A 24,274-nucleotide genomic window follows, 5' to 3' on the forward strand; every position below is an offset into this window, starting at 1 on the left:
AATTGAATAAATTGCATTAGAATTTACAACTATGTGATTTGCTTAATGGATGCAATGATTCATGAAAGCCTAAATATTGTGATGATACAGAATACAGAATAACAGAGTTGGAAGGGACCTTGTAGGTCATCTAGTCCAACTCTCCCCCCCGCTCAAGCAGCAGTTTCTACATCATTTCTGACAAATGGCAGTCCAATTTCCTCTTGAAAGTCTCAATTGTGGGAGCTCTCACAGCCTCTGAAGGCTTGATGCTCTCACTGTCAGAAATGTTCTCCTTATTTCCAGGCTGAATTTTTCCTTGGTCCGTTTCCATCCATTATTCCTTATCTGACTTTCTGATCCCCTCATTTCTGTGGCAGCCCCTCAAGTATTGGAACATTGCTATCATGTCTCCCCAGTCTTTCTCTTTTTTAAAAAAAATAAATTTTATTGATTTTTATAATAAAATAAAGTGGTACCTCATGATACGAACTTAAGGTGAAAAGTTCGTAAGATGAAACAATGTTTCCCATAGGAATCAATGTAAAAGCAAATAATGCGTGCAAATCCTTCAGGAAAATCCCAAACTTTAGAAGGGAGGCGAACAGAGGGCAGGGAGGAGCAGCTAAAGGGGGTGGGTGGAAGAAGCAAGACTAGGCTAAAGGGTGAGTGGGAAGGAAGAAAGGCAAGGGGGGCGCCCCTCCCTTTTCTTTCTTCAAAAGACACTCTTTCAGTGCCTGCAAGCACGCTCTTCTAGTCTTTAAAATGCAATCTTTCCTCCTCCAAGCTGCCCCTCCCTTTTCTTTTTTCAAAAGACACTCTTTCAGTGCCTGCAAGCACGCTGTTCTCCTAGTTTTTAAAATGCAGTCTTTCCCCTTCCAAGCCGCCACTCCCTTTTCTTTCTTCAAAAAAGGGGGAAAAAAGAAACCCCTTCATCCCAGCAACAGCGGCTTAGGTTCGTAAGGTGAAAATAGTTCGGAAGAAGAGGCAAAAAAATCTTAAACACCGGGTTCGTATCTTGAAAAGTTCATTAGAAGAGGCGTTCGTAAGATGAGTACCACTGTAATAGTAAAACAAATACACACAACACGAAAACAGTGCACAGTGAAATGTGCTCCCACTACCCAACAACAATCATTTAATCCCTCCACCAAATGAGAGTGTACTGATTTATACTGTTTCAAAACCAGAAACATTAGCATGTTTACAAAGTATCAAGTGATTCCAATTTGTTCTTTATAACTCGGTCTCGAATTCTACTGGCCATAAAACCTCTAACCCTATCCCATCTTCCCATCAGTTTTTCCACTTTATTTTCATTGATCGTATTCATTTTAGCATCCATGATTTCAAATTGAATGTGTTCCACCATGTGCCGATACCAATTTTGTATTGTCCATTTTGTTGCATCCTTCCAATCTAAAACTATTACCGCTTGGGCACTTTCTATAGTTGCTTTCTTAATTTCTCTGAAATCACCCATATGGGTGATCTCCCCGTTATTTCTTTTTGCTAGACTAGCTATGCCCAGTTCTTTTAACTCTTCATAGGTTTTACTTTCCAGCCCCCTAATCATCCAGGTTGCTCTCTTCTGTACTTTCTCTAGAGTCTTGACATCTTTTTTGTAGTGTGGTGACCAAAACTGGATGCATTAGTCCAAGTGTGATAAAATTTAGTCCAATCATGTTGTAACTCACCTTATGACCATATTGACTTCTGACTAAAATTCTGGGCTCAATTGTTGACATGCAGACAAGGGCTACTTATTTTTTTAATTTATTTATTTATAAGATTTGTATGCCGCCCCTCTCCGTAGACTCAGCTTGGTTTTCTTGCAGAAATTTCATTATTCAAACTGCCTGTTGTGCTAGTGCATGCAGACTAGTGCTGATGATGTTACCTAATTTGGGTAATGAAATGTCTACAAGAAAACAACCAAGCTCAGAAAAGCACCTAAGGTGCCTCATTTCAACCCTGAGTTACAAATATTCTCCTTTATTGCTAATGTGGTGATTATTTGGCCTTAACTCCTAAAGTGCATGATTTCATTGGGCACTACTGTTTACTGTTTCCACTCACCTTTTACATTTATATAAGGCTACTGGATTAGTGGTCAATATATTATAATACACTAGTCCCTCGCTATACCGCGCTTCACCTACTGCGGCTTCACTTCATTGCGGGTTTCTGAGGAAGTCGATCGGCAGATTTAAACAGCCCGCCGAACTCGATCGGCAAGTTTTTTAAAAAAAAATATATCTAAAATTGTAAATACTGTATTTAAATACTGTATCTAAAATAAATACTGTGTGGGAAGGGTTTATAAACACTTAAAACAATGAAAATTTACCAAACAACTACAATATAAATACTTAAATAAGTACTATCAGTCGATAAATTCCCCATCGCAGATTTCACCTATCGCGGCCAGGTCTGGAACATAACACCAGCGATAGGTGAGGGACTACTGTATCCCATTATACATGACAACTTATATCATCACAATGGTTTCTCGGATTCTGGATGATTTAATGGCTTAGATGAGAAACTGGGTTTCTCTAATGTAACTGAATGATTATTGATTTGGGACTAGCTATATTTGACTCTGAAAAAGGTAGCACTCTGCCAGACAAAGCTGATGTGGAACTTGGGGTCCTGCTATATTCTTCGGTTGTGCAACATGTCTTGGCTTAAGACATCCTTTCATAACTCCATTTGGTGCATCATTTTCACCTGTTCTTGGAATAGAGTGAGTTATTGTCACTGTTGCTTTAAACCACTTTCCATTTAGACTGCTACAACTTCTCTACATATGTTGCTCTTGAAGACTACTGTGGCTGCCCCATAATGCAATGATGCTGTTTAATTTAATTTAATTTATTCGACTTCTATGCCGCCCAATCCCAACCCAATCCCAGATTGTTAACTGTGATACTCCTTAGTTCTCTCTGTAATGTATCTACAGTACTTCATTCATTGCACCAGCTTCCTGTGCATTTCTAGATGGAATTCAAAATTGATGATATACAAACTTGTTACTTATGGCTAGGTAGTCATAATTTGAGTCACTTTTAAAAGAGTGTCAAAGAGGGACCTAGGAAATATGGCTCTTCTGCAGCAGTGCATACAAAATAGCATATCTCCTAATATGGCTGTATACTTGCCACCCTTTTTAAAGTGCTAAAGATCTGACTCTTCTCCTGAGCATTGGGTCTAGATATTGGACGGTTCATTTCATCTGATAATTGGAGAATATGGCCTAAAAAATGCCATAGACTTGTTTATTCAAGATTCAAATCTGATCTCAAAAAAAGGACTGGGACTACAGAGATTTCCACCTCTCTTTTGTAAGTTGTGGCAAGTAAATTGTCAATTAAATTTATTAACTTCACTATCTTTGCCCACTAAAGTTGATTGCCCACTAAAGATCTACAGCTAATAATTCTGTGCCTGAAGGTATATTTAATTTCACAAAGTTGTCTTGATTTTAGCCTTTAAACTGAAACTGTTTTCCGGCTTTAAAACAAAAAAGCAATATTCATTAAAAGAAGGGAACTTTATCCTAGCTGACATATCTTGTTCAAGAACAGAGGAAGGTGCTCTGTCTACATTGTGACAACTGGCATGACACACGATCTCGACCAATTACCAGGTTTCAGATAAGAGGTTTTGCTTGTTGTATTATATAAAGAGATATCAGTACTTTTGTGAACTGTGAAATCTTTGTAAAAATACTAGGAAGTCTGCATAAGTCCAGGAGGATGCTGTTCATAAAGGACTTATGCCTATTTTGAATTTCTGGAAAAAAACCCAAACCCTTCCTTTCCATTGGAAAGTAACAATGATGACAACAAGAAAACATGGCATATCTATCCTACCTTTTGCTTCTACCATGTAAGCAGGACATTTTTATTCTGTCTTCTATTGCCACCTAGATATTGTGTATCCATACTGCATGTGGCTGTCATCCCCCACATGACTATCATAATCTTAAGGATGGCATATCCAACTTATACATGACTATCCCTTTTATTTAATATTTGTGTATCTAGATGATCTGCTGCACCAAAATGAAACATATCCAGTCCAGTGTGGATGGGATCCTTCCCCAATTGTACATGTATTTGAATTGCCCCAAACATGTATGCTTTAATTCTCATGTCTCTCAGATCTGTGTTTGGATGAAAAATGCATGTTGTCTGGTCATGGATCACTCCATGACCAGACAACATTGTTTCGTGTATGGACTGATTCCTGGATGGAACTTTCGGTATAAACCAATATAGCTGTATACTGAACAGAATTTTAGGTGTTTTCTCATAGGTTGTACAGTATAGATTCTAAAAAGAGAAGTTAGCAAGAAGTGACAGTAAAAAAGATTTCTTGTTAACCTATCAGTTAATTTATCCTATTTTTAGCTACTCACCAGGTCACCATTGGCTTTGCCAGTCCGGAAAGCTTTCAATTCTCTATTTCTACAATTAATTATATTTGGCACCAAGTGCTTTTAAGAATTCTAAATGCTATTGAAGGAATCTGTAGCATCCCCACTCTTCTACCCGAGAGAATCAATATAGCTCATGTTAGAGTTTTACAAGTTGTGCTTTTAAGAAGCACAGGGATTATCTGAGTCCACAAGGCCACTTATGTACATAGAGTGATGGAGGGGGGTGCGTTGACCTGCTTATTGACCAGCCATTGGAATAATATGATGAGAACAGCTTTAAAATTTAGAAGGGAAATATTTGTCTTTTACAGTTGATAATTTTTTTTTGCCCTTCTGAACTTATTATATATTTGGAATGACTTAGTTTTTCCACCATGCAGAATTGTTTTGTATGGCAAATATTATTTTGAAAGTTTGCTTCATCAGTCACATTACAAAGCCTCAGCTTTTGCTTTTTTGTACTTTGTCCCTGCAGCTTTTAATGATTTGAAGGTTTTAACTTTCCAAGTCATACAGCACTCACTTCTCTACCTATAACAGTGATGGTGAACCATTTTCAGCTCTGGTGATCTCTTAAGAGATATCATATCTATTTTTAGTATCTGACAATGGATTTTCAATATTTAGCAATAGCATTTAGACTTATATACTGCTTCATAGTGTTTTTACAGCCCTCTCTAAGCAGTTTACAGAATCAGCATATTGCCCCCAACAGTTTTGGTCCTTATTTTACCCATTTCAGAAGGATGGAAAGCTGAGTCGACCTTGAGCCGGTGGTGAGATCTGAACTGTTAAACTACAGCTAGAAGTTAGCTGAAGTAGCCTGCAGTGCTGCACTCTAACCACTGTGCCACCCCAGCTCTTTAACAAGGTGTCCTCCATACCAGCAACAGGTTGCACTTATCTGTAAACCAGTGCATTGTGTGCATATCCTCTTGATTCATGCATGCTGCACATGCCCACATGCATGTCCCTCATGCGCTTTTCTTTCCACACATTTCCAGGAAGCAAAAACATGCCAAAATCTTGCAAGGGGATGCTTGCACGGGTGTGATTTTGGCAATTTTTTTACTTCTGCGCATGCGCGAAAGCAAAAAGTTGCCAAAATCACACCTCTGCACACCCTTGTGAGATTTTGCTTCTGTGCATGCACAGGAAGCAAAAAAGCCAAAAAATTCAGGAAAAAAGATGGTGCCACCCGACAGTCCAGCACTGGAGCGGTTGCGTGCAACTTGCACAATCTGGCAGCCACTACCAGAATGAAGTTGCCTATTGCACCGGTAGGAACCCATCACTGCTCCTCATCCATTTGATGGAGGAGGGTTATAGTTTCTATAAAGGACTCACCTGATCAATGAAACCTGCTTGCTTTATTATTTGCTTTTGTTTTGGAGAGCAGGAGAAATAGCTCAGATATCATCAAAAAAAACCTCTTTCCTTCTGACATGAAGCAATATTGTACCACTTGTTGGGGGTCAAGGGAAAGGGAGGGTCTTGCCTTCTCTTTCTGCTCAAGATCCCCATGGACAATTGGTGGGCCACTGTGTGACACAGAATGCTGGACTCGATGGACTTTGGCCTGATTCAGCATGGCTCTTCTTATGTTCTTAATATATAGTGGTGCCTCTACTTAAAAACTTAATTCATTCCGTGACCAGGTTCTTAAGTAGAAAAGTTTGTCAGTAGAAGCAACTTTTCCCATAGGAATCAATGTAAAAGCAAATAATGCATGCAAACCCGTTAGGAAACAAATAACAACTCGGAATTTGGGTGGGAGGAGGAGGAGGATGAAGAAGAGGAGGAGGATAGTCACTGTCAAAGGAAGAAGGTGAGGTGAGGGTAATCAAAAAAATCCAAAACTTTAAGGCTTAAAAAAAAAGAAAGACTCTTGAGACAGCGAGGAGGAGTATGCGCCTCCCATACAACCGGGGCAAGGCTGCCTCCCATACACTGTGCCAGAGAGAGAAACCCAGGGGAAATAGCTCTCAAATTTCCTGGGAATTTTTTCCGGGCTCGGGTTCTTAAATAGAAAGTGGTTCTTAAGAAGAGGCAAAAAAATTCTTGAACATCCGGTTCTTATCTAGAAAAGTTTTTAAGTAGAGGCGTTCTTAAATAGAGGTACCACTGTACTTCACTTTTTCAGTTCAATAAAATTTATGCTAGTTTTCCATTTTTCCATTTTTATCTTTCTTGTCATGCCATTAAAAATGTCTTCAAACAATTCACCTAATTACTGTTAAATCTTTACCAGGATATTATATTTAGCAGGATCATAAACTGGAATCTTAATTTGATTTCATAGTTTGTCAATAATTTAAAAAATCAAAGTATTATGAAATAACTTCAGCCAAAGGCAGGCAACCAAAAAGACATCAGATAATATATTCCACACATCAGATATAATAGAATATTATTTCCATCAGTAAAAAAACCTTACCTACAATGTTTTAACAAGAATAAAATGTCACTGAGGCTTTCTTATTTCTTTTTACATGGCTGAACTGTGTAAAGCTGTCTCATAAACAAAATATAGTGATTTTGGTGATTTTAATGGATCGGTAGATACTTAATACCAGTGCAATGTTTTGTTTGAGGATCTTTAAAACTAACCATAAATATTAATGATTCATGGATCAGCTCATTAATTTCTTCTTCTATCACATTTTCTATGTCTTCTCATTTGTGCAAAACATTAATTTGTCAATTAATGTATGTTGTAGGAAATATAGAAGGAAAAACAAAGAGGCCTTCACTCTAAACACCCAATTGTAGTAAATAAGCTCTGCAAGAACTTATGTCTTTGTCAAAAAAGTTGAATTGGTATGGGTCCTATTAAGATAAAGCCAGATAATGGTAGAACAAATAAGTACCATTGTATTTCTACCTTACTTTGGGGACAGCATAATAACAAAAAAGACATTCAGTGTGCACAGAATATCAGAACCAACATCAATGTTTTGGAATCTGATGAATTGGACCTGTGTTTGTAGATAGTTGTAAATCTCGATCTTCTTCTTAATGGGAAAATGGAAATAATATAATAAGATGTGTACATGCTAAAGTGATGATCAATACTGATAGTTTGATATATACAGAAGTTACAGATACAGTATTATAAAATCCCAAAGTACACAGATCTGGGATTTTTATGCATATATTTTTCCAAAATGATAAGAACATACAGGGTGTAGACAAAAAATGGAAACACTTGACTTTTTGGCATCATAATGTTTGAACATGTTCAAATCAATCAAAACTTGACATATTTTAATGTTTTTTTTATTTCTGTTATTTGATATATATATTTTTAAACTACCTTTTTTTAACATAAATTTAAGGAAATTGGTTATAATCTTCTAGAAAATGGCATATCTCTCAGACTTTCAAAAAGGCCAAATTGTTGGTGCTCGAATGGCAGGCACTAGTGTAACAGAAAGTGCCCGAATGTTTGGCGTTTCAAGAGGTAATGTCTCAAAAGTAATTACTGCTTTTGAAAGAGAAGGGAAAACATCCTCAGCCAAGCACAGGTCTGATCAAAAGTCGAAGTTGTCGTAGAGAGACTGTTGGACTCTAAAGCGAATTGTTAGAGCAGATTGCAAGACCACGTACAGAACCCAGTTTCCACAAAAACTGTTCGAAGGGAGCTTCACAAATCTGGATTCCACAGAAGACCTGCAATTAGAAAACCTCTGCTCTCAAAGACAAATGTTTCAAAGCATTTAGAGTGGTGTAGAAACCACCAGAAATGGTCCCTTGAGCAGTGGCAAAATGTGATTTTCTCTGATGAATCATATTTACCCTTTTTCTGATCTCCGGCCGTGTTTACGTTTGGAGACAGCCAAAAGAATCATTTCATTCAGACTGCCTTCTCCCAACCATCAAACATGGCGGGGGTTCAGTGATGATCTGGGGTGCTATTTCTTGGAAATCCACCAGGCCAATGATTTCCCTTCATGGAAGAATTAACAGCCATCACTATTTAGGAATTTTGGCCGACCAAATTCATCCTATGGTTCAAGAACTGTTTCCAGTATCCCAAGTATTCCTGGCCAATGCAATCACTGCTATTGGGACTGTAATTGTGATTTCTCAATAAAAGCTCCTGGAAAATAATAGCTTTCACAATTCTCTTGCTCTCTGTTTCTTTGAGATGGATTGTTATATTGTTCTAATATTCAGCATTGCAGCTTTGTTGTTTCCCATATATGTGATTCCCATATTTCTGAGACAAATACTGAATTGGAAAAAATCAGAATGTTAAAAAAATGTGTTTTTTTGGTCATATTAGAAATGTTAGTGCATATCCTCCATTTCCATATATTCAGTCAAGGAAGTTTGTAGTCGGCCTGTGTGGAAACCTACTACGAAGAGGTTTGGTGCTTAATTAAGTAAAAGCTTGGCTTGAATTTCAAACCTTGGGTTTCTATTGAGACTTTTCATAAGTAAATGAAACTTCCTTGTTCCAGATCCCATAGTTTAGTTTTCAACTTGTAGCAATCCAAATCCTTATTAACATTTTATTTTATGGCTGAGGTGATGAATAATATTTTGAAGTAATTACAGGGATTTTGTGGCATTAGTTAGTAACCAGAAAGCATGTGAAGATTGGCTTAGTGAGTTGGATTCATTCTTAGTAAATGAGAGCTTAGTAAATGAGTAATATGCTATCATATCATCATAGGTAATTGCTTCCTTTATATTTAGTCATCTTGGTACAAATAAACTGCTGCCAGGACTGAAATGCCTTGGCACAAGGACTTTTTTTAAATTGGCAGGATCCTTAGCTTAGGGCACTGAACTTTGGTAGTAGGTCATTTTAGAGGTTAATGAGCCACTTATGAAGTGGCTGAAGAAAGAAACCTGATCCCAGCAACAGTAAGGATCTTTTAATACTCAAATTTGCGCATCTAAATGGAAATTCATCACAGAAAATCAGGCGAAGCCAAATTGATACAAATCAACATAAAAGAAAACAAGAGAGGCTCCCTGAGTAAATCTGAAAAGACAACTGTAAAGAATTTAGCACTAACAACTTATTTTGTACTGATGCAGCATAATATCTACATGAGGAGTCCTTGTTTGGTTTCAAACAGAATTGACATCCTTGATGACTCCCAAATGTGAATTTTGTAACAAAGACACCTAGCTATTAGATGTACATACAATACTGCTTTCTACTGGACGAGAAGCATTTCAGACTCTTTTCTCAAGTACTAGCTACCCTGTTTCCCCGATAGTAAGACACCCCCGATTGTAAGACGTATCGGGAGTTTCAGGGGGGTCAGCTAATATAAGCGTACCCCAAAAGTAAGACATATGTCTTACTTTCGGGGAAACACGGGGGTATTGCTGGGGGGGAAGCCCGATGATGTCGCTTCCAAGCTCCCCGCGCGCCCCTCGCCTTCGCCTCACCGTGGCGCCACCGCCTCTTCCCCGGCTTGGCAAAGCGAAGGACGGCGCTGGTCCGAAGCGAGCCGAGTGGGCGGCGGCTTGCAGCGAAGGCGCTCGTCCCAGCAACCGAGTCCTGCCGAGGCTCGGCTGCAAGCGGCCAGCGAGGCCGACCAGCTCCGAGGCGAGCGGCCGGAGCTGCGCCCTCCTTCGCCCGCCTCCTTTCCGGCAGGCAGGTGGGGCTGCCCAACTGCGCAGAGCGGCTCCTCCCCTCCAGACACACGCTTCCCCGACACGTGTCTGTGGCTCCACGCGTGCACGCCGCTTGGAGCCCTGAGGTTGAACTTGGAAAAGGGCTCACGAGGCTCCTGTCCCGCGGCTGCCCTTATGGACTCTGGGGAGATGCCTTCGGGAACGCGACCCTTTCAATTTTTTTCCAATGTAAGACATACCCCGAAAGTAAGACATACTGGGGCTTTTGGGGGTAAAAAAAAGGAAGACACTGTCTTACTTTCGGGGAAACACGGTAGTGATTTTAAAGTGTTAGTAGACATGTCCCATTATCAATTATTACACACTGTGCCTGATTTTAACTTAATAGGACTGCCAATATGGTTGTAGGGATGCTTTGGGATATGTCTGATGCAATCTTAGCAACTCACTAATTAAAACTTTTAGATGCTACATTTTCTCAAAGGTTTGGGTTAGATGCTTCAAGAAGTTTTTATAGGTTGCCTCTGTGTGTGTATGTGTGTGTGTATGTGTGTGTACGTCCAAGGAGAACATTTCTACTGAGATTGCCATAAAAGCACAACCAACTGCAGAAAGCCCTTCAACTCTGTGCAGGTAGCAAAATTGCATGTGGAGACACATGTGCCTGTGTGCTTGTGTTTCGGCGCAGGTTTTTGCTTCCGTGCGCGCAAGGTGCAGTAGCAAAATCATCATGGATTCCGCTACCACTCAGAGCCACAGGGGCGAGCACACGTCACCATTCCACCTTAGCAGCCCACTTCTGCCTCCATATATCCAACTTCATTTTTGGGATTCCAAGACCATATTTGCATGGAGAGTATTGTGTTCCCATAGGGTCCAATAATTGTGTTTACTTTAATGTTTCTTGTCTTTTTCTTATGATTTTTTAAAAAAAATAATTGAAAACAACTCTTAAAATGCCTGCTTTACATTTGAATGTCCTGATATTTTGGAGCTTCAGCCAAGTACGACTGACATATTATTGTGTCCTTAAACTTGCAGCACACTAGAAATGGTTAAATTAACATTCGAATTAAGAAACAATGAGGAATCTCAATTCTATAATTACTGGGATCTATTTTACCATTGGCTTGAAAAAAGAACATTTCATTCATTTCATTTATTTGACTTGTATGCCGCCCCTCTCCGGAGACTCGGAGCGGCTCACAACACAAAACATGATACACATCGAACAATAAAAAAGCAATTTAAAACCCTACGTATAAAAAACAATCATACATCTCAGACAAACCTTGTTTCATTAGCTCTATCTGGCAAAGTAGAATCCCAGCGACCGATTAGGTCCCACAGAGTTGGCCTTCTCCGGGTCCCATTGACTAAACAATGTCATCTGGTGGGTCCCAGGGGAAGAGCCTTCTCTGTGGTGGCTCTGACTCTCTGGAACCAGCTCCCCCCGGGGATTAGAACTGCCCCCACCCTCCTTGCCTTCCGTAAACTCCTTAAAACTCACTTATGCCGTCCCCCCCCCCCCGGCCTATACAATTTATGTATGGTATGTGTGTATGTCTGCTTTAATAATGGGTTTTTTTTATGCTTTTTAAATTTATTAGATTTGTTATGAATTGTTTTATTGTATGCTGTGAGCCGCCCCGCATCTACAGAGAGGGGCGGCATACAAATCTAATAAATTAAATAAATAAATAAAATAAAGGCAGTCTGAAACATGAAATTATTGTAACATAGAACATGTCACTCGAATGCCTCAAAATATTTATGTACAGTATCTTATGTAGATATATAAAGGAATTTGGTTGCTTGTTTATTTTTCTGCTTAACCAATATCAGAATGTGAAGGGCTGCTTACATGCAATATCTGGTATTGTCATCTTTAGCTGCAATAATTGTAGCCAAATACTTGTATGGCAATTGGAGAGTTCAGTCTTATATGTCACTGTATTGATTTTGAGCCATTTCTTTATGAAAACTAAAGGAAGCTACATGTACAATTTTTCTGTAGCTTTCAGAATGGTAGTTTCTTGCGCCCTTTCAATGTTATTTGCTGAAGTTCTTAACCATCACATTAAAAGGATATATAGTCCATAATCACACATGTTGAAAACCAACTGCAGCTCATAAAATAGAAACTTATTCTAAAAACCAATGGATTTTTTTGTCCATTTCAGGAGTCTTCTCAAACATAATGGTAAAAACTTATCGAGAATATGCTTATTTACCTTTTCTTTTTGATTATGCTAATTATTTTGCAGCAGACAATTTGTGTTGAAACCCTTTGGTGAATTCTATAGAAAGCAGTCTAACCTGTGAAAGAGTGAAATCATTAGATTGTTAATATATTTATATGTGTCTTATAAAATTCTACATTCCCTTTTTGGTATATCACTTCTTGATTAGATCATTAATAATTTCTGGAGATGAATTAGTTGAAATGACTAAAATATTGTATTAAAAAACTGATGAATGAAGAAAGCAAGTTCAAATAGTTTTCTCAACAATTTGGATAATACTTTTAATTTGTATAACATCAAATCATGGCCTACTACTCTTTAATCAAATTCTTTTGAATGTACTTGAAATGCACTTATTGAACATGTAGTATTATTAGTGTAATGAAGAGGAAAAGACATCATAATAATAGATCTAGGACTGATAAGTGAAGGATAAAGTCTCATAGCATTTATCATTTAGACTTTTAGCAATAGCATTTAGACTTAGACACCACTTCACAGTGCTTTACAGCCCTCTAAGAGGTTTACAGAAAGTAAGCATATTGCCCCCAACAATCTGAGTCCTCATTTTACCAACCTTGGAAGGATGGGAGGCTGAGTCAATCTTGAGCCTACTGAGATTTGATCTGCCAAACTGCTGGCAGCCAGTGATCAGCAGCTTGTACTGCACTCTAACCACTGCATCACCGAGGCTCTTGGGTATTACTTACTTACTTCATAAGTAAGAAGAAGATTAGTTCAGTGCTTGTAACTGTCAGAAGAGCTGCTTGTCTTTGTGACTGAATACATATTAGGCTATAGTACAAGACTAAATGGTCAAAGAAGTTACTATTGAACCTTAACCTTTTATTTCACATAGCATGGATGAGGCTTGTAGCTTTGAAATGATATTGTTAGGAAACAGAACACCAAGCTTTTGTTCCAGTAAATAAATAAAACATTAGGAAACCATTTAGTTGTGAAGGGCATCAAAAACATCACCTTGAATAATGATGACTCAGTCTGGAATGCTTTACATCTAGTATGACTGGAATTTGTTTCAAACAAAATAGATTCTTAATTTGACTACATATCTAATCTGCTTTTTAGTAGAACAATGCAAGGTAGAGAAAAGTACAATAAAAAACTGTAGAAAACTTACCTAAATTAGTCTGCGGAGAGGGGCGGCATACAAATCTAAATAAATAAATAAATAAATTAATAATAATAATAATAATAATAATAATAATAATAATAATAATAATAAATTCTCAGCAAAGGTCATATTCATGTCAAAATTCATTTAACAAGAAATCAAAACATAGAATTTGAGAGGAAAAAGCAAGAGCATTACAACTGAAAAGGCAGAGGTCCCCAACCCAAGAAGATGATATTGTTGAAATATCATAAAATTTGGAATTTGTCCTCTCTGCTAGATCTGGTGAAATGAGCAAAAAAAAAAAAGGGGGAAAAAATCTGTCCAACAAAAGCTGTAATCTAAAACTGAAATTGCTAGTGTTCAGAGTTCATATTTGGGCGTCTCCAGCTCGTAAATTTTTCCAGATGGTGTGAATCCCTTAACTAATCCTATCTATTCGGGCTTACAACACGTTTGAATAGCAATAGGTAGAACTTTTTCCCTTTGAATAGATTGATGCAGCTTTATATGGAAAAAAATAAGCAAATGAAACATTTAAGTCATTTTTACTTGAGATTGCTTAAGAAAAATAACAATGAAAAACTTTTAGGCATAAGAATATACTTAGATGAGAAAACAGTTTATATGGAGATGAGTTGCATGCTTGGTGTCCATTGATTTGGACATTTGGGTGGAAAACTAGAATAAATGATACATGATAAAGTAGCAATAGCAATAGCACCTAGACTTACAGTGCTTTACAGCCCTAAGCAGTTTGCATAGTCAGCATTTTGCCCCCAAAAGTCTGAGTCCTCATTTTACTGACCTTAGAAGGATGAAAGGCTGAGTCAACTTTGAGTCAGTTAGAATTGAACCGATGGCAGTCGGCTGAGTTAGCCTTCAATACGGCTTTCTAAACACTGTGCCGCCACAGCTCTGTCGCCAAATGAAGTAGACCTCCAAATGAAAAGACAGCGATTATGCCAAATAACAAGATAGTAAATTTCCTCTCACATTTGGCAGGTAGAGGAAATATATTTTATATTCTCTGGTATCAAGAGAGTTTACTGTTTATTCCATGGCATTAAACTTTTGGCTAAATAAATAGAAGCAGGGCAATATTATTGTCTTCAACATCTTCCTTGGTTCTGATACATTCTCACCTTTGCTATTCTGGTACTTTGGACTGGGCCCCCAAGATCTAATGGAGAAATAAATATAGAACAAGTGAATGAAATGGTAAGAAGAAGAAAAAGAAAGGGAAGATCAAACAAATCAAAGCTACATGGAATTAATGAGATTCTCAGAAAAAAATTATTTATTTATTTATTTATTTATCTATCTATCTATCTATCTATCTATCTATCTATCTATCTATCTATCTATCTATTTGATTTTTATGCCGCCCTTCTCCTTAAACTCAGGGCGGCTTACAACATGTTAGCAATAGCACTTTTTAACGGAGCCAGCCTATTGCCCCCACAATCCGGGTCCTCATTTTACTCATCTCGGAAGGATGGAAGGCTGAGTCAACCTTGGCCGAAGTTTAAATAATACTACACAATGTATGAATCAGACTATATACTATGTCAGCAAGTGATGGTTGGCAAGGTTTAAAATGTATGGGGATAGATAGGTAATTCATTTTATTTTATTTATTTTATCAAGCATCTATAAGATGACAGATAAATAAGTATAAACATGATTTTGAATACATGAAAAGGATACATATAAAAAGGAACATTAAGACAGGGACGGTAGGCATGTTAGTGTGCTTATTTATTTATTTATTTATTTATTTATTTATTTATTTATTTATTTATTTATTTATTTATTAGATTTGTATGCCGCCCCTCTCTGAAGACTTGGGGCGGCTCACAACAGCAATAAAAACAATATAACAGTGGAACAAATCTAATATTAAAAACATATAAAGCCCTATCATTACTTAAAAACCAAACAACAACATTCATACCAAACATAAAACAAAAAGTGTCTCAACTACCCCATGCCTGGCAGTATAAGTGAGTCTTAAGTAGTTTACGAAAGACAGGAAGGGTGGGGGCAGTTCTAATCTCTGGGGAGGAGTTGGTTCCTGAGGGCCGGGGCCGCCACAGAGAAGGCTCTTCCCCTGGGGCCCGCCAAGCAACATTGTTTAGTCGACGGGACCCGGAGAAGGCCAACTCTGTGGGACCTTATCAGTCGCTGGGATTCGTGCGGTAGCAGGCTGTTCCGGAGCCATTATCATGTAATGGTGTTGGTAGCTTTCCTTTTCTGTTTCTTTTCCCTTGTCTTACTGTACCTTACTCATTTGCATAATATTACTTCCTCTAAAAGAAAGAATTGAGGGTATAAATAAAATTGAGGAGCAGTTTGGTTTAGTGGTTAAGGACACCAGTTTAGAATCTGGGAGAGAGTGAGTTCTGCCCTACGTATGTAAACCGGCTGATTATCTTTGGTCCAGTCATTCCCGTTCAACTTTCACTGAAAGCAGGGGCAAAATATTTCCAGAAATGTTGCCGAAAAAACAGAGAATTGTCAAGACAGTTACTAGGAGTCAAGACTAATTCAAAGAGGCAAACACAGAGACATGTGCAAACACGCTCTGTGAAGTTAAAAATAGAAGATAGCAAATATAATATAATTGATATGAGATAAACTGTTATTGCAGAGAAAAAATATTTTTAGTTTTCTTCTAAAAACACTAAAAGAAGTAACTTACTAACAATTATTCCTTATAACTATTGCCAAAATCATAAGCAAAAGCAATTTGTTATTTAACAGAAACAAAAACATAGTTATAGTGAAATTGAGAGAACAGGCAGAATAGAGCAATTAAAGTAAAACTCTGAGTCCTAGCAGTGAAACGTATGAAAATGGAGCTGATTAATAAGCGAACAGCATCAGTGGTACAATTAGGTAATTTTAGACTCTGAACATAATGGCCTTATGTGCATTATTTACCTTTGAAAATGATGAGCTACGTGCAGTCTGTTTGGGAGCTCCTGTGTATCTCCTGCTGAAAAAAGCCCCGCATGGTTACGCCAAAGAGTGTCATTCATCAGTGAAGTGCCCTAGATAGATCAAACATCTGGCCAGGAGATGTAATTCTAAGTGAAGTAGTGCATTTCATTACAGACATAAATACAATATCGTTGCTTTTCTGAATTTGATGATAACTCGCCACAGCAATATCAGCCATTGTGTTAAAGTGTAGATCCATTTTTTCTTAACACAATTAACACATATATTTTTTTCCCCATGCAATGGGATGTAACATTTTCTTCAATATATAAAATGTCAGTTCTTTTTCATTTTCTTCTTTCCTGTGATAATTAACTAATTAATTCTTGGTTTCTTTTTTCTATCCTTTTTTTCAGCTTGCCCATAAAACGTCACCAAGAATCATGATTGAAAGAGTCTGCGAATGGCTGCCAGCTTTCCTGTTGGTCCTGCTTTACCTAATCTTCAAGTGGTATGTTGCAGTTCATTATATTAATAGATCTCCTGTGAAGAATAGCCTGGAGTGGGTGTGCAGTCTTTAGGTATCATGTCTTTGAAGCTAAATTCACCAATTTATTGCTACTAGGTTAATTTATTTGCCTTGATTTTTTTGCAAAGTAAAATCTCATGATAACAACTAAATCAAGAGCAGGAAGATACATCATTTTCACTAAAACACGAATCAATTTCATGATACAAATACAGAAGGAAGTCAAGGATTGACCTTGGGATCAAGAAAAAAGATTGGGGAATATAGAAAATTACAAAGCAATTGTTTTCAAACAATTTGTATTAAAAATAGTTTACTTAAAGTGTTCATCATAAACACAAATAGTTACTTCATGGTTCATAAATTTAATGTGAAGAATGTGAGGGGTTCTTTTGGGGGTGAACACAAATGAACATGAATGACCTCAATTCTGGCTGATTTTATTAAAACTATGAAAACAGCATAGACTCTACCCATTTGAGATACGCTATAATGACACAATACATGGATACTATACAGTAATGGTTTGCAGCTGGTACGCCTGGGATTGGTGTTCCGGTAGTGGAAATGAAGATACGCATACAATTCCACGCCCCGATCCATGCACGTGCGCACTTGCGAGAGATTTGGATTTGGCGCATACACATCAAGCAAAATCTTGCGCAAAGAACTTTCACGCGTGATATTTCATCCATTTTTGGCATTTTTTGCTTTTGCGCAAAAGTTGACACTCTAGCCTACACAATGCACACATGCACACAAACACACATGCACACACACATAAAATTTATATAGCTACCCATTTCACTATACAATGTAGAATGTATAGAAGAAAATAGACTGGAGAAAGACAATTAAGAAAAGTGGATGAAGATTGAATCAGAAGAGGCAAGCAAGATTGATAGGGAAGGTCTTATTTTAAATGGAGGAAATAAATAGAATGAAATGTGCCAAAGTGGTATCCAGTGCTGTGAAATAAGAATCAAAATAAAATAAAAGAAACAATCATCTTGGAGAAGAATCAGAATAATTACACTGGGGAAAATTTTGCTTTCTCCCAGAGTGCTAATTTAAGATTATATTTTGGTTTTATTTTGATTTTATTGTTTTCTGAAAGTTTAGAGTTGGATTCCAAATATTAGTTGATTTGTTTTCCATGTTTTAATATGTTTTGTTTAAATTTCGATTACACATAACTTTGGCTTTATGTAGAATTTAAGGGAAGCTTCATTTTACCTTGGGAGAACTATGGGTGTAAATTTACTAAACATACAATATAAAATACCGTGTGCTCTTTTGTAAACCAATTTTGTAAAATTTCACTACTTGTGTTAATTCCAGTCCTATAAAAGTGCTAGAGACATCTGGAATAGAATAGAATAGAATAGAATTTTCATTGGCCAAGTGTGATTGGACACACAAGGAATTTGTCTTGGTGCATATGCTCTCAGCGTACATAAAATAAAATATACATTTGTCAAGAATCATGTGGTACAACACTTAATGATTGTCATAGGGGTCAAATAAGCAATGGAGAAGCAATCTTAATAAAAATCTTAGGATATAAGCAACAAGTTACAGTCATACAGTCAACATGGGAGGAAATGGGTGAAAGGAATGATGAGAAAAACTAGTAGAATAGAAGTGCAGATTTAGTAGAAAGTCTGACAGTGTTGAGGGAATTATTTGTTTAGTAGAGTGATGGCATTCGGAAAAACATTGTTCTTGTGTCTAGTTGTCTTGGTGTGCAGTGCTCTGTAGCGACGTCTTGAGGGTAGGAGTTGAAACAATTTGTGTCCAGGATGTGAGGGGTCAGTAAATATTTTCCCCGCCCTCTTTTTGACTCGTGCAGTATACAGGTCCTCAATGGAAGGCAGGTTGGCAGCAATAGTTTTTTCTGCAGTTCTGATTATCCTCTGAAGTCTGTGTCGATCCTGTTGGGTTGCAGCACCAAACCAGACAGTTATAGAGGTGCAAATGACAGACTCAATTATTCCTCTGTAGAACTGTATCAGCAGCTCCTTGGGCAGTTTGAGCTTCCTGAGCTGGTGCAGAAAGAACATTCTTTGTTGTGCTTTTTTGATAATGTTTTTTATGTTAGGTGACCATTTTAGGTCTTGAGATAGATAGAACCTAGAAATCTGAAGGTCTCTACTGTTGATACTGTGTTGTCTAGTATTGTGAGATGTGGAAGGGTGGAAGGGTTTCTCTTAAAGTCTACCACCATTTCTACGGTTTTGAGTGTGTTCAGTTCTAGATTATTCTGGTCACACCACAAGGATAGTTGTTCAACTTCCCGTCTGTATGCGGATTCATCATTGTCTCGAATGAGTCCGATCACTGTTGTATCATCTGCAAACTTCAGTAGTTTAACAGATGGATCGTTTGAGATGCAGTCATTAGTGTATAGAGAGAAGTGGTGAGAGTACACAGCCTTGGGGGGCACCTGTGCTAATTGTACATGTATCTGATGTGATTTTTTCCTAGCTTCACCTGCTGCTTCCTGTCTGTTAGGAAGCTTGTGATCCACTTACAAGTGTGTTCAGATACTGCTAGCTGATTTAGTTTTGTTAAGAGAATGTCCGGTACGATGGTATTGAATGCTGAACTGAAGGAAATAATTTTGCATAGTCTTCCTCTACTAGCAATCCACTGAATAGTGGTCGGTAGTTTGAATTTTGTATAGCTGTATTCCACATTTATCACCTTGTCTAATGTTAGATCTCTACTATTTAGCATGTTTCAATTTGTATCTTGAACTGAAATTTATTTGTTTCAGGCATGAACATGTGCAGTTACAATTTGATGGATGCTAATGTTGCTCTGATTCAGAGGGTCATTATCTTCTTAATAATGTTTGACATTTTGACATGTACTCTTATATAACTTGATCATATTTTTCGAATAACATAAATATATAATCTAGTTTTAAATGTGCCTTAAATATGACTTGCTCTTAATGCTCATGTTTCCATTTTGTCAGTAAAAATTATGCACAACAGCTTGCACACGTTTTTAATAATGGCAAGGGCTTTAAATTCATAATGGATGTATGTACTAATCTTAAATGGATAGACCAGCATTAGGGATCTGTGCATAATTCAGTGTCTAGGTTTTCTTTTTTGAAAAAGTAAAAACAAAGGTTAATAGATAATAATCCTTTCAATTATCCTGAGTTCTTCATAAGGGCTCAGAAATTTCTTCTACATCACCAAGAAATAAGACTAATCATCCATATGTTCTTACTCATTAATCAATTATCACTTTGTTTTGGCAAACTAAGACAGAGCGAAGTTTATCTCTATCTAAAAATATAGTTTACCCTTTGTAGTAGTGTCTTTCAGTTGTTAATGAACAAAACTTTATCAGAATAAATGAAACAACCCATATTCACCAATTTTCAGGAATATTCACCAATTTTCAATTTCAATGAGTGTTTTTAAAGTGTTTTAGGATTTTCTAAGATTTTAATTATATTAATTGGATCAGATGTTATACTATGTTTTTTATATATATGTTATGAGCCGCCCCGAGTCCTCGGACAGAGGCGGCATACAAATCCAATTAATAAATAAATTAATAATTTTGCTCTATCACAAATTGTAATTGCAGATTCCTCTTCAATATGTTGAAGAATTCGGTAACAAGCTGTTCTTCAATTATTATGGATATTAATCTTCTGTCCACTTATGTCATTAGATTATTAGATCTCTTGTTGTGGTAGCATTCCATCAATTCCAGGTTCTCTTGTCTTATCCATGTATGTTATCTTCTAATAGCACACATATTATCAAATTCCCAACATCTGGCATGGATTTTGTTCATCAAGGTAACCTCCATGATTCCCTTAATTCTTGTCACTTTCATATCTTGAGCTAGGCAGGTAAAGCATTAGGAGGTCTTTGCTCATCTATGGATAAAATAGGACAGCAATGGTTTAAGATAGATACCAGTCAAGATTTTTATCCAGCATCAAAAGTTGACACTCTGTCTTCCATGTTCTCCAGTTTGGTGTTTGTGTGTGTGTGTACATACATGCATGCAGACACACACACAAACACACATTCACACACATATATAACATTTATATAGACACCCATTTCCCTAAATGTGATTCTGGATGGCGTACAACTAACAATCAAAAAAAATTTCAGCACTTTTGAAATACTTAAAAAATACTGTAATGCAAGATTGCAAGAGAAGATCCATTATAAATAGAGTAAAATGCAAATGTTCCATAAATCATTCAACTGCCCATACTTCCACCTCTTACAATACTAGACATCACAGAATCAACAATAGAGACCTTCAAATTTCTAGGTTCTTTAATATCCCAAGATCTAAAATGAACAACTAACATCAAAAATGTCATTAAAAAAGCACAAGAATGTTCTTTTTGCACCAACTCAGAAAGTTCAAACTGCCAAAGAAGCAGCTAATTCAGTTCTACAGACGTATTATTGAGTCTGTCATTTGCACCTCTATAACTGTCTAGTTTAGTTCTGCAAGCCAACAAGACAGACACAGATTTCAGGATAATTACAGCCTCAGGGGCGCAGTGGTTAGAGTGCAGTACTGCAATCTATTTCTGTTGATCACTGACTGCCAGCAGTTTGGCAGATCGGATCTTAGTAGGCTCAAGGTTGACTCAGCCTTCCATCCTTCCAAGGTCGGTAAAATGAGGATCCAGATTATTGGGGGCAATATGCTTACTCTCTGTTAACCACTTAGAAAGGGTTGTAAGGCACTGTGAAGCAGTATATAAATCTAAACGCTATTGCTATAATTAGAACTGTAGAAAAAACAATTGCTACCAAACTGCTTTCCATTGAGGACCTGTGGACCTGAGGACAATTCAAAAAGAAAGCTGTGAAAATATTTACAGATGCCTCACATCTTATTTATTTATTATTTATTTATTGGATTTGTATGCCGCCCCTCTCTCGCCACAGCTGAAAGGTGTTTCTCTAATGTGAGCTGTGGATCGAGGAGGACGCCCAAGTTGCGAACCCTCTCTCAAGGGGTCAATGATTCTCCCCCCAGAGTAATGGACGGACAGATGGAATTGTCCTTGGGAGGCAAGACCCACAGCCACTCCGTCTTGTCTGGGTTGAGTTTGTTGACACCCATCCAGGCCCCAACATAAACATAAACTGTTTCAACTCCTACCCTCAAAATGACGCTATAGAGCACCGCATATCAGAACAACTAGACACAAGAACAGGTTTTTCTCCAAATGCCATCTCTCTATTTACTAAGTCTGCACTACTGTACTATTAATCTTCTCATCACCTATTATCCATCTCCTCCCACAAATGACTGTATGATTGCAACTTTGCTGCTTGTATCCTTACAATTTATATTGACTAGTTCCTAATACAAATTGATTGCTTATTTGTACCCGGACTATCATTAAGTGTTGTACCTTATGATTCTTGACAAACATATCTTTTCTTTTATGCACACTGAGAACATATGCACCAAGACAAATTCCTTGTGTGTCCAATCACACTTTGCCAATATTCTGTTCCGTTCTGTTCCATTCCATTCCATTTGGTTATACCTTAATTCTATAAGAAGTAATATATAACAAAACTGTATGTTATAGAACAGAGTGGATTCAAACTTACTTCACTGCCAATTCGCCTCCTCGCGCACCATGTGGGTGCACCATGTGGATGCATGCTTTGAATGTTTATACGCAGTGCTGAAAACCCAGCTTTAGCACATGCACAGAAGCAAAAAAAACGAGATGGCAGATCCCATAGCACTGCTGAGAGAGTCAGTTTGCGGGCGTGGCCAGTTGGCCATCGTGCCAATTCAGGAATCAAGGGAATTCCCTCTACCAGTTGTATATAACCAGTTCAAACTATTAGGAACTCGCCACTAGTATGGGGGGGGACGGACAGAATACTTATCTCATGAAAAAGCAGAAGATCTATATTGAATTCTTTGCCCTAATAATGTTGGAGCTCCACAATGAAGTCTTTTGAAATAAGATATTTTCACCCTCCTTCACTGAGGTTTATATAACTATCATTTTGAAGGCTGCTGAAGATCCTGTTGACTGTGTAACCTATTGTCCAATTTCCTTGTTAAAGGTTAATGTAAAAATATGCATTCGTCAAGTCTGACATGTAGATTACAGATGATGCTTTGATTTTCTTACATGCGCAGTCTTTTTTTAAATGTCACCAGACATCTCATTAAGTTAGAAGTGTAAAATGGGTGAGAAGAACATTAACTCAAATGATGTGGCCTTTCTGCCCTTATTTTAGTTCAGCATCCTTATTTTCATTAGTATAGTGTTGCAAATAAAATTGTGGTTTAAATATGTGAATGCATTTTTGAATTTTATAACACAAATCTGGAATTAACCGCAGTGTAGAATTGTAGATGTATTGAGAATGGGTAATGACTACAGTATATCCACATGGGGATATCTTCAAGGCAGGTGGCATTGCCTTTAGAAAGAAGGCATGAATATCAAACAGTGTCTCCTTCACATTATTGTTCTCAGCTGGTACTTGGCAAATGGGATTTAAAATGCAGGTCATGGCCATAACTCACTCAGTACCTCTTTGACATTTTCAACAGTTCAAGGGCTCTTAAAAGACTATGTCAGCCTTTGAACTACCTGGAGAAACCTGCTTGGCTGATTTTCTGTGAAAAACAGGGGAAGTGGGGAAAATCTTTTTCTGTTGTCTCACTGCCATAGATTGCTCTATAGTGTTCATTTCTGCTTTTGGTTTTATGCCACCATTCTTCACTCCCTGCAATTCTTCAGCAAACCTATGACTAGTGAGCTGACATAGTATCTTTAGAAGCCAATTGATTAATTGCCAAGAATAGCTTGGTATTTCAATAAATTAGCAATGCCTTAATTGCAAGGTCTGGCGCATCAGCATGCTTTCCTCCATTGAATTTCGAAAATTCCTCTTTCTCCCAAAGCAGTATGCCATTACACCCAGGCCTGAAAAACTAAACATGTTCCTCTGAAGAAGAAGGAAATATTTATCTACCACAGCTACCCAACTGATGATCATCCATGACAAATGAGCCAAAATTGACTACTTCACTCAAGGAGCACTTTCATCAGTGCAGAGAAGCAAATTCAATGTGTAACAAGTCGGGGAATATATTATTTGAGATACCGTGGGAGAAAAAGGAATTTTTTCCTCAAAAAACACTGTAAACAAAACTATTTAAGCTCTCACATGAAACAACTGTAAGGTCCTTCTCAGCTTAGCTAGAGAGTCCACTGGTCATGCTATGCTAACAGGCTCCTGGTTATGTCTCAATCGCCCAACTTGAAGCACATTTAAAAGTCTTGGTTTTGGTGAGACAAATTATAAATTGTGTCCTATGTCTCCATATCCTTTATATCTCTA

The 24,274-nt window shown here is 37.5% G+C and overlaps 1 protein-coding gene across 1 annotated transcript in view; it reads left to right on the forward strand.

Moving 5' to 3' along the window:
* Positions 1–24,274, forward strand: part of SNTG1 (syntrophin gamma 1) — a 272,233-nt gene that overhangs the window by 121,592 nt on the left and 126,367 nt on the right. The window contains exon 2 of the mRNA XM_070749155.1: positions 16,771–16,865. The gene's annotated coding sequence lies outside the window, so the exon portion shown is untranslated. The remainder of the gene's footprint in view (positions 1–16,770; positions 16,866–24,274) is intronic.

Source organism: Erythrolamprus reginae, chromosome 3 (genome assembly GCF_031021105.1).
Source record: "Erythrolamprus reginae isolate rEryReg1 chromosome 3, rEryReg1.hap1, whole genome shotgun sequence".
Classification (NCBI taxonomy): Eukaryota; Metazoa; Chordata; class Lepidosauria; order Squamata; family Dipsadidae; genus Erythrolamprus; species Erythrolamprus reginae.